Raw genomic sequence first — 12,803 nt, forward strand, 5'->3', positions numbered from 1 at the left:
TTAAGTGGCCTTCATCTGATTGTAGGCAATCCCCATCTGTCAACATTGATGATACCTCTTATAGGTTTTGGCAGGTCCAGATATTCCTTATATTCCCTTATATCAGTGTGCGTGTGTGGATCTGAGCTAATTTATCAGCAGCTTGGTTTGCTTCTCTCAAGCAATGTCTAGGCTGAATCTGAAATGACTGCATTATTCTTTGAATCCAGTTGACTATTTGAGTTATATTCCATGGAGGCTTGAACTTCACTTGAATAGCATGGATGAGCAGTAGAGAGTCTGATTCTACAATGATCTGATACCATCCTTTAGTTATGCACCATTCTAGTCCATATTGTAGAGCTCTAGCCTCAGCCCAGTTACTTGTACCCTTGCCTAGATTGATGCTAAAACCATATATCAATTTGCCTTCTGGTGATCTGACCACTCCTCCTCCACCACAATCTTCTGTTCTACAACTCCCATCACTATTTAGTTTGATAAAACCTGCAGTTGGGGGACACCACTTGACCAGTTTGATACTCCTTTTAAGATATGTATAACCAAAGTTGCTGCAGATTTCCCCCCAAATCTAATTCACCTCTGATTAGAAGGAAGCAATTGTTTGCTATTTGAGACAATTGAACACTCATATTCTTCATGGGTAAGCTCATATTGTATTCTATAGAGCTGAATCTTATATATTTCCCAGCAAATTATGTGGGGCAACACAGTTTTGATTAATTTAGCTACAGGATTCCTTGTATACAACACCCAACAATTTATCAAGATCTTTCTAAGAGGAGTATCTTGAACTGTGATGCCCAGAGGATTACACATCATTGTCCAAATCTCCTGAGCAATTTCACTTTGCCCAAATAAATGTTCCATAGTTTCAATTTTGTGGTATGAGCAGCAACAACATATTAAAGGACCATGAATGTTGAGTTTACCTATCCTATCATCAATTGATAGTCTGTTTTTCAGCATTCTCCAAAGATGAAAGTTTATTTTAAGAGACACATTCTTGTTCCAAGTCCCTTTGTCATGCCAATCACCTTCCTTTCTTTTCCTTAGCAAATTCTAGGCTGATGTTATTATTTGATTATTATGTTTATACTTTGTTTGAAAGCAACACTGTTGATTTGCCTCAGTTTGGTCATATTTTCATTCCAATTGTATATTGTTATTCAGGGGCGAAAAAAGGGGTGTGACTTCTCCGGCGACTCTGCTAGGGATAACCAGAATTCGAGCTTTTTAAAAATTGATTGGTACTTGGCTTTTATCATTATTTTTGAATATATTGGGTTTGTTGGCCTAATGTGCTACTTGCCCGCTCATTCTTGCTTTGATATTGTTGAACTGTATTATAAATTGTCTTCTCTCGTGCACCCCTTTGAGTCTCTGAAAACACTTCACACACAATCACAAGAATGCAGTTATGCATCTTACTTTCTGTCAAGACAAAGCTGGAGCGTTTTGGCGTCCGGTGAAGGATTTTAGTCACACATGTTAGGCGGGGCGGGACAAGCAATGAAGTCGAAATAGCACTGCTACACATAGTAATACCCCTCGTTGGCTCGAGTAGTCCGTTCGGGTGAGCCAGTCTAGACACCTTTTTCCATTAGGTTTTAAACCTAGCAGAACTGAAATGCAAACATGATTATCCTTAGTAGGATCCGCTTATCTGCATCACTTGCATTTAACTTAGTGGGACTCGACACAGGGGTCGGGTCCATCTAGGACAGATATCCTTTTTTCTGACCGACTTGGTCATCTTATGTGCTATTTGCAATATTATTTGGAAGGCTTGCTTAATTGTTAATCAACTGTAGGCTAACTAGTGAGACAGACGAGGGAGAAGCATTCATCTGACTTTTTACACACCATTTTCCTTAAACCTATAATTTGTCTGGCTCTTGCTAAAAATAAGAAAAGAAGAGTTCAACTTGAGATGAGTTTATTTATTTGTAAAGAAAACTCAGCAATCCAATCTGGACGAACTATGCGCACTTGATTCCCGTCCTTCGAGGCGACGATACGTAGGCAACCCTCCTCGGGTTCGGTGATCTTTATTCAAAAAACAAAGGGAGTTTTATTCCCTTATTAAAAAAAAGAGTTTTGTTTATTCAAAATTTGGAAAAAAGAAAAAGTGTTTTAGATTAGTTGTTTCACACTTTTAAAAAGAAAATACAAAAAGATTTTCCTTTGATTACAGTAAGCCTCCTTTTGTAGGAAAGTCAAACAAAACAAAATAAAAACATCCTTCTTTTAGCTAATTTAGGATTCACTCCTTTGGAATTTTAAAAGTCAAAAAAAAAAAAAAAAAAGAGGGATTGTCAAGTTTTCTTCCTTTGTATGGCCAACATCCTTACTATAGGTTAGAGATTATTTAAGAAAAAAGTCAAAAAGATTTTCGTTAAGTTCTTTTGATAGTTTATAAATTCAAAAAGATTTTTTCAAGTTTTTATAGTTTTTTCTCTTCCAAAATTTCACAAAAAAAAAAAAGAAGAGAAAATTCAAAACAATTTTATTGGTTACTTTACGCCAAAACTTCAGGAACTACGCAAAGATCTGATTCATGTTTAACATGACACGTAGGCAACCCATTCGGGTTCTATCTCAAAAAAAAGAGGTTCTCAAAAATAAAGGTTGACTTGTGGCGAGTTTGTAGTTGAGTAAATACCAATCTTCGTCCAACCAAAAGCAATCATGACCAAAAATAACAAACCATGTGCTTTCAAGACCGCAGCCCATTTTCTCTCACCCCTACAACAATTCAAGAAGACACGCCTTGTGATGGATCAATGACCATTCACCTTTTCCATCCACTGGTTTTTGAGTTTTACAAGTAGCCCACTTCCTTGTACCAACTTAACACACTATTTTACTTAGTGCTACTCACATGGTCATGCTAACAAGTTGACCCACCTTCCAAGTCTTGATCATTTTATCTCGCTGCAAGTCCTGGCCGTTATCAAAAGTCCTAGGCTTTGGACAGATCCCGTCAAAAAGTTCAAGGTCTTGATCTTTTTTAAAGAGTAGTTAAAAAAAAAGACTTGTTTTGTGGTTTAATTTGATTTTTTTAATTTCAAAATAGATTGGCTCAATTGGGGATTTTGGACCATATCTTGCTTGTCATGTTCAATCCCCCTATGTTCTTCTTACTTTCTTCTTTCCTAATGATATTTATCCTTTTTTTTTCTTTTCGATTTTCTTCTACTTCATTATATCAAGTTGAAAAAGAAAAAAGGCCAATAAATATGACATGCATCGCGACCGACGACAAGAATTGGACACCAACTCAGGCTTTCAGATAGCAAATTATAAAATAATGGAGTTCCAAGGAAAAGACAACAATGACCTTCATATTCAGGAAAAGTTCGATTTTGAGCATGTTTTGAGTTTGTATTTTCAAGAATTGATATGACGAAGGCTTCTATTCTACTATCTAAACAATGTGTCATCCTTTGCTACCCTTTTTGAGCCTTAGTTTTGTTTTCTTTCATACCCCTCTTTTGGAATCAAAATAGAGTCAGAAAAGCTTCCAAAAAAAAAAAAAAAAAAGATAAGTGAAAAAAAAAGAGAAAAAATATAGAAAGAAGAAAAACAAAACCACGCAAAAACAAACAAACAAAAAAAAAAGAGAAAAAGAGAAAAAAGAACCACAACAAATATAGCTTTCTGAACTACGTTCGGCCTAATTTTTGTTTTGGCAGGATACGTAGGCAACCTTACCCTGGGGTTCGGTCCAACCAAACAAAAATCCAAAATTCCTCGTTTCAAAGAAACTGGGGCAAAAGTTGTTTTCCTTTGTTTGAGTCGATTTCAAAAGTTGTAAGTCGCATCCCTGTTATTTTAGTGTTGTCTTTGAGCCTTCATGCAGTCCTTTCATTTCATTTTCCTATCCAAAAGTCTTCACTATGGTCCAAATAAAAGACCTTCTAATTGAATCTTGAAAATATCGAGTCAAACATGTCATGAGCTTAGCAACTCTCATGGAAATCATCAATGGTAAAACATAAGTCTTGTGGACTTTTTTGAAATTGCGGGTAATCATGAACGAGAAAATAGAACAAAATGAGAGAGATTTGTTGGTGAAACCCTTTCGGGGCACCACGAATTGAAATTGTGAGACATGAGAGAAGAGAACAAAAATGAGAGAGTTTTGTTGGTGAAAACCATTCGAGGCGCCACAAATCGAAATTGTGAGACATGAGAGAAGAGAATAAAAATGAGACAGACTTGTTCGTGAAAACCTTTTGAGGCACCACAAGTCAAAATGTGAGCTATGTTTACAACAAAATGCTCATCATGAGAGAGCATACAACGTCAATGTTACTTCAAACGAGACAAAGAAAGCTCTCCAATACTAAACAAATATTTGATGAATCAATAAGCCTGAAGAGATGGACAATTCAAGTTATTGGTCTAAATGCATGTCACATTTTGTTTTCTTCTTCTTGCGTTTAAATATGCTTTTCTTCCTCCAATTGTAGTGCATCTCACCAAATACCATTTTCTTTTATGATTTCAATTGTATATATTTTTTGTTGTTTGTTTTTATTTGTTTCTTTGTTTTTGTTAGTTTCTCTCTACAAGACGAGTAGGAGAGAATTTTCAAATTTTTGCCACAAATATTTCAGAAGGGAAATGATCAGTTTAATAACTCAAGTTAAAAGAAAGATTAGTTTGGCAACTCAAGTGAAAGGAAAGATTAGTTTGGCAACTCATTGAAATAGAAATGGTAAGTTTGAAAACTTATGGGGAAAGAAAAGAATAACGTTGGCAACTCAACTAAGTGCGAATGATCGACTTGATAATTCGGAAGGGATAAAAGGCCCAGGACTGTTGAACTAGCATAAGATCAAAATAATTTTGAACCTTCCCGGGTAGTAGCACCAAACTATTCCTCCAAACCAAGCAAGATGACCAAGCTCAGTTTTGAACTGCAAATTTGTCACAAGTCATTAATTATTAAAATCCACAATTTCTTTTGATTGAAGCAAGGGAAATTCGCTGTAATTTTACATGTATTTGAGATTCATGTACACCAAAATGTCATGGTTTTTAGGTTGACTATCTTCGAATACAGTCATGATTTTAAGTTTAGGTTGACTACCACCGAATAAAGCCATGTTTTCAATTTTAGGTTGACCACCTCCGAATATAGTCATGCTTTTAGGTTGGCTACCTCCGAATAAAGTCATGTTTTTAATATTAGGTTGACTACCTTCGAATATAGTCTTGCTTTTAGGTTGACTACCTCCGATTAAAGCCAAGCTTTTTTTTAGGTTGACTATCTCCAAATATAGTCTTGCTTTTAGGTTGACTACCTCCGAATAAATTCATCATTTTAACTTTAGGTTGAGTACCTCTGAATAAAGTCATGTTTTCAATTTTAGGTTGACTACCCCACGAATATAGTCTTGCTTTTAGGTTGACTACCTCCGAATAAAGTCATGTTTTTAATTTTAGGTCGACTACCTCTGAATATAATATGGCTTTTAGGTTGATTACCTTCGAATAAATTGATGTTTTTAAATTTTAGGTTGACTACCTCTGAACAAAGTCATGTTTTCAATTTCAGGTTGACTACCTTCGAATATAGTCATGCTTTCAGATTAACTACCTCCGAATATAGTCACAAAGTGTTTATGATTTGGCTAACACTCACCAAACTTTTTTGATGCAAATTGGGGCAAAATATTTTGATCGTATTATTTGTCTTTAAGAGTTTATCAGGACCCTCCTGGAAAATAAGAATAGTTTCATCAGGACCCTCCTAGATAATGGGATCCACCTTTACTCCTAGGAGACGCACTTCCTAGTTAGAGTTTTGTTAGTTTCACCCCTAGGAGATGAACTTCCTAGCTTGGGCTTCAGGTTTCACTTTTAGGAGATGCACTTCCTAATGCAAACATCTACTCCTAGGAGACGCACTTCCTAGTCAAAGTTTTTTCAGCTTCACCCCTAGGAAATGCACTTCCTAGTTTGAGTCCTTAAATTTTGCTCTTAGGAGACGCACTTCCTAGTTAGAGCATTTGATTTTACTTTCATCATTGAATTATTCTACATGTAGTTTACAATTTTGGTAACACTCACAAAAATTTTCCTGGTGAAACTGGAGCAAAAAAAATAAAAAATTATTCGTGTTTGTCTTTGATGATTTGCAGGAACCGCCTGGAGAATGGGAGCAAGTCAGGACCCACCTAAAAAATGGGGAAGAGGAAGAAAGTCAGGACCTGCCTGAAGATTGAGAAGAAAGTCAGGACCCGCCTGAAGAATGGGAAGAAAGTCAGGACCCGCTTGAAGAATGGGAAGAAAGTCAGGACCCCCCTAAAGAATGGGAAGCAAGTCAGGACCCGTCTGAAGAATGAAAAGATAGTCAGGACCCGCCCGAAGAATGGGAAGCAAGTCGGGACCCACCTAAAGAATGGTATGATCAGGAACCCACCTGGAGAATAGTGACACCTTCCAATTTCAAGTTCAGGAACCCTTCTGGAGAATAAGGAATATCTTTCAATTTTAAGTTCAGGAGTCCGCCTGGAGAATAAGGATAATTTTCGATTTCAAGTTCAGGAGTCCGCCTAGAGAATAAGGATAATTTTCAATTTCAAGCTGAAGAGCCTGCCTAAAGAATAGGGTGTACTTTTAGTTGGTTTTAGATTCAGTTGGAAGCGAGAGCCTGTCTGACGAATAGGGTATACTTTCAGTTGGTTTCAAGTTCAATCAAAAGTAGTAGGAGCCCCGCCTAAAGAACAGGTTCACTTTCGAGTTCAATTCGAGATCAGAGAGCTTATCTCACCACTTGGGAAAGCATGAAGATTCTAGTCAAGATTCGAGAGAAGCTGCATAGATAGGATCTTGTACTTGTATATTTTTTTTTTTAACTTTTATCTTTCATTTGATGTAATAAAGGACCGCGGACTGGAGCCTTAACAGGACCTTACTCGACCCAGTATGTTCCCCCACCCTTCTTACTCCTCGAACTACACGTGACATGATTCCCTTATAACCCGAGACATGTAGGATGCCCAAAACCAGGGCTCGGTTGTATCCATTTTTTTTTTCTCTCTTTCCCTCTCCTTTTAAAATAACGGTCGGGTCAAACTAGTCTCTTTGTCTACTTGTTTGTCTTAAAAGTCTTCGTGTTCCCAGTTAAACAGGGGCAGATGTAGACACGTGATTTTTGACCCTTCCTGGGGTATTTCCCCTTCTAGTGTCTAAATATTTCTTTAAATTTTAGTCTTGAAGTGTCGATTTTATTCTATTTTTATTTAGTAGGTTTATTTATGAAAAATAAGAAGAGGGACAAAAATATTTACTATTTCTAGAGTACAAGTTTGTGTTTTAACGAAATAAAAATAACAAAAAATAGGTTTCTTTTAATCTAGTTTTTTTAGTTAACGAGCTTTTAAATTTTTCCTTATTGTAATGATTTTTCTTTTTTTTTTTAATTTAAAAGTAGTTGATTAATATTTTTTCTTTGTGGTTTTAGTTAATCAAAAGAAAAAGAAAATTGAACCAATGATAACCCACCACATGGCAAAATTCCACCCTATCCATATGCCTAGCATATTCCATTTTGGGGAAAAGAATATCCAAGGATATTTTGGGAAGGTTAAGCTAAAAGTGGCACACCATAAATAGAAGCTTAAACCTAATTTCCTAACCTAGACTCAACACCTAGAATTACCTAATAATCAGCCGCACACCTACAAACACATAACCAGCCTCTACACACCACCATCAACCATAAGACTACTACTACAAAAAAAAAAAACCAGCAGCAGCCGTAGAGCAAAGAAGGAGATCTGATTTTTCTTTTTCATCCTTCATTGTCTAGTTATATATGAAAAGCCATTAATCCCACCATTTCAGCCATGAACACCATTAAAATCACTCAAATACACCACCATGTACACCATGAAACTCATCATTAAGTCACCATAGGTTCATTTTCACTCAAATACACCACCATGTACACCATGAAACTCATCATTAAGTCACCATAGGTTCATTTTCAGAGCTCTAATTGTTGTTGAGTTCGAGTTGGTCTGATTTAGGTGTCAGTCGAGGTTCCGGTTAAACTCTCGTCAAAAGGATCCAGTTTCGTTTATTGTTCATTTCAAATGTTGTACTTATTCCTCGGATTCAATAATCAGAAAGCTTACTCTTGAGGTCCATTTTCTCCTTTTCCTTTAAAGCTTAAGTATGGTCCAATATGGATTCTTATTATTCTGTTTATACTTTGTTTGAAAGCAACACTGTTGATTTGCCTTAGTATATATGGTCATATTTTCATTCCAACTGTATATTGTTATTAAGTGGTGTTAACTTTAACTATTTTGTCCTATATTTATTGTGTTTGGACATGATAACATTTACAATTTTGAAGCATGTTTTATTTATGGTTTTGATCGTAGTATAAAGGTATTTATTAAAAAAGAATTTTCTAGTTATAAAGTAATCATAGAAATTAATCAGTGAACGTTGCATGCTAGAGCTAGTAGTAGCCTTTAATGAATTTTCTACTTTAACTATTTTGTCCTATATTCACTGATTTGGCTTGTTCTCATGTTTCTTATTGCAATTCTTGATTGTTTATTGTTTATTGTTTATGTATAATTGATTAGATGATCTTACTTTGTTAATTGACGAGGTCTGTGAGGTTTTTACTCCATTAGGCCGTGTAATAGGCTTAATTAAGCATAAGGGACTAATTAATTAAGTGATGAGATGAGCGAGATGGGGTGCAAATTATTTCAAACCCCATTGTCAAGTATTAAAAAAAAAAAAAAAAAAAAGAATAGTAAAACCAATTGTAAGGGAGCGAGGTGGGTTGCGAATTTATTCAAAACCCATTGTCAAAAGAGTGAAATAAAAATAAATAAATAATAATAACCGAATACTTTTAAGTCTCGGATTTTAGAGACAAATAATTGCTTTTAACGCTAGATAAGCTTTAGGCACGTTTCAAGATGTTTGTTTCGATTAAGAATGCGGTTACACATCTTATTTCGAGATGCTTTAAACAACTCAAGGATGCGGTTACACACCTTGGCCAAACTCTTTTTAATAACCAATCTTGTTTCGATTAAGAATGCGGTTACGCATCTTATTTTGAGACGCTTAAAAGGTCCAGAATGCGGTTACCCATCCGGGTTATGGCTAATAAAAGTTCAACAATAAAAAGTACGAGCAAATTAAGGCTCGGGAACATAATTTATCCAAAATTAGTTTAGGCTAAGTATAAGTTGATAAAGCGACTGTGCTAGAACTACGGGACTCGAGGAATGCCTAACACCTTCTCCCCAGTTAACAGAATTCCTTACCCGGTCTTCTGTTTTCGTCGACCATAATAAAGAGTCTTTTCCTTTTGATTAGGGATACATAAGGTGACTTGAAACACCAAAACTCAATTCCGAGTGGCGACTCTGTGAAATAAAATAATCCCTTTTCAAAACCGTCACTTCAATTGGAAAACCCTTAACAATAAAACCTTATCCGTTCATTCGCGCGGAGCAAAAAAAAAAGGGGTGTGACAGTATTCGCTCCAAAGATTAATGACGATGTGAACCCGGTCAGATTATTGTAGTATTCGCCATCAGAATCAACCAACGTTACTCAAGGGGTGGAAGCAGATTTACAGCCGCCAAATGGAGCAGGCTGGTCAAATCAAATCCAGACATATACAGAGCAAACGTGGAACTTTTTCTTATGCAGCCGGTCAAGATAGGGTGCCCATGAGAGTCAAGCTTTCCGGCCAGGACTTGGAAGATCACTCCTCACCATGCTTAGCCACACAACAACAACTATTTGCTTATATGCCTATTTGTTTTTCTTTTATTTCGCAACCGGTCGGACACACACCGGCGCACACAAAGGCATTCGCGCATAAGGGATATCCTTTTTCTCCAATCGAGTGGAACTACAAGTGACTCGATTCCCAAAAATAGGGATATATAGGCGGTGTCACGACCCAATTTAGGATCGCGCGGGCACCTACCTTTCCCTCCCTTGTAGGCGAACCCTCAATCAATAACATAGAAATCAGTAAGACAATTTGAATACTCCAATAACTAATTTCGATTAACAGCGGAAATCAATATATAATACACTTCAATATTGAAAATATTTACAACCGTTAAATAAGTAAGACTCTTTCAAGTTCCCATGACCTGGTCTAGACTAGTACCAGAGCGACTAAGACACGAATTACAATAACACTAAAAGACCCAACCTCCGTCCAGGAATGAAATGGGAGGAGGCCTTCAAATTAGGCACCGCGCACCACCGAACATGCTGCAATCAATCACCCGAAACACTCTACACCCAAAAAGTGTGTAGCAAGAGCAGTATCAGTATAATCCAGGGGTACTGAGTAGGCATCATAGGCCGACAATGGTTAGTAACACATATCAGTAAAAGAATTCACGAATAAACATGATAATAATTAAATCAAATCGTAATCCATGCACCGCTCAGTATAACATCAAGATCCTTAAATCCTTATCTCCTTTCTAACAATCACAAGACAATTCCACAACCTTCCTTACCAAATCATTTGTCATTATACCTACGCTTTGGATCTAGAAGTCAACTCATCATTAAAAATCCTTTATTATACATCCCCAAGAGCTCAACATATCCTACGAACGATCCACAAGACAACCAACCAGTAAAATCAAATCTAATCAAGACAAGTATACATCATTATTTAAATAGCATTTAATCCCAATTCCATTCCAAGTCTCAATGTATCAATCCGAATCCAACATCACAAGTAGTGCCACCCATCCCGGATCTTTGCCCAACAGACAGATGGGACCCTGGCTAATTGCTCACAGAAAGAGTCTCACCGGTACCACTCTGGGGGACCCACGGAGTCCATGCACTAACAATGATTTCGGAATATCATCGGAATCGACCATGTAACAACGATGCCGGAATAGATCATCGGACATCGGCCATCTCACAATCACTCAAGTAAAAGAGTCTGTCAAGTATCAGTTTCACACCATCAACGATTCCGGAATTGAACCTCAGACATCTGTCTTCTCACAATCACTCAAGTAAAAGAGTTTATCAATATCAGTTTCATACAATCAACGATTCCGAAATTGATCTTCGGACATCGGCCTTTTCATAATCACTCCAGTAAAGAGTTTATCAAAATATCAGTTTAATCAATCAACGATGCCGGGTCATCATCGGGTATCGGCCATGCATCATGAATATGTGTGAATGCGTGCAATGCGTATATCAATCATCAGCAATCAAGTTCAATATCACAAGTACCAACAATAGGGTACGCCAACAATATATCATATCACAATACCAACAGTGGTATGCCAACAATATATCAATATCACAAGTACCAACAGTGGGTATGCCAATAATATATCATATCACAATACCAACAGTGGTATGCCAACAATATATCAATATCACAAGTACCAACAGTGGGTACGCCAACAACATATCCAATTACAAATACCAACAATTGGGTATGCCAACAATATACCGAATCACAAACCAACAGTGGGTATGCCAACAATATCGTAATCAAGACGATAACAGAATCCAATATTTATCAACAACTCATGGCATCAAGCCGGCACAATAGAACAATCAAGCACAACACAACGGGGTGGCTAATTCCCAACACGCAACAGGTTAATCAAATCGATATACATTATTGCCACTTCCCTAAGTCAGCCTATTAGCTTAGAACAGGTAATCTCACCCTACACTCACAATCATTCGTCACAACTCAATCTAGAACTCAGTCACAATCGTTAGTGCATTTTATCCTTCCATTTATCAACTAGATTCATTATTGATAGCATAACACACTTAATCACATATTACGGGAATTCTCATCATTAGGCACAGAAATATGTATCACCCGCTACTCCCAAGTCACATAAAATTCCACCAATTTTCAAAAAGACCACATCATACGTGACCTAAATAATCTACAGGCCACAAGCCCGAACACACAATCACAACTCAATATCATCCTAGGATTCCATCCCAAATCTCCAATTCCTACACATGCATTCTCCATTCCTTCTAATACATGAATATGGGAAACTAACCGGAGTCTAACAAAAAGGGAAAGCCATAACCTACCTAGCAGCCGAACAGGTGCCATGAACCCACATCTTGTTTCGTCTTTCGAAGCATCTCCAAACAATTAAACTCTATCACATATGCATTCTATGTAAGAAACCATGAATATTGATACCCATATTGGTTACTTTCTATTCGGGGCAAATTCCAACCCTTAATTTAGGAAAAACGGGCCCCAAGGGCAAAACGAAAATTTTATGACCAAAATACCAAATTCAATACCAAAAGGGCAAAACCCATTACTTTAATCATAGGAATACTCAATTAATTCTCAAAATCATCATTAATATGAAAAAACCCCAAATTTGGGTCTAAGAGCCCTAACTTTAATTCATGAAAATCAACTCTAGAATCGAAGATTAATGATTAACAAGTCTAGATATGACATTATCTAGCATGGACAATAACAATTTCATCATTAAACATCATCTAAGAATCAATTTCGTTTTTAACCCTTCTTCACATGAAACCCATAAAAACCCTTCTTTTGATCTTAAGCATTTTTATGGAAAATAGGAATCTAGCTAGTTTGTTCCCAACATATTTAAGCATATTCAACATTAATCTTACTATTTAGGAAGATTCTAGGAAACAAAAATGATTTAGAACTTAACTCAAGAACTCATTTGAAGATCCATTAGATTCTGTGGAATCTAGATTATGCTAGAAGATTAAGAGAAGTT

This window comes from Lycium ferocissimum, chromosome 4 (genome assembly GCF_029784015.1).
Source record: "Lycium ferocissimum isolate CSIRO_LF1 chromosome 4, AGI_CSIRO_Lferr_CH_V1, whole genome shotgun sequence".
Classification (NCBI taxonomy): domain Eukaryota; kingdom Viridiplantae; phylum Streptophyta; class Magnoliopsida; order Solanales; family Solanaceae; genus Lycium; species Lycium ferocissimum.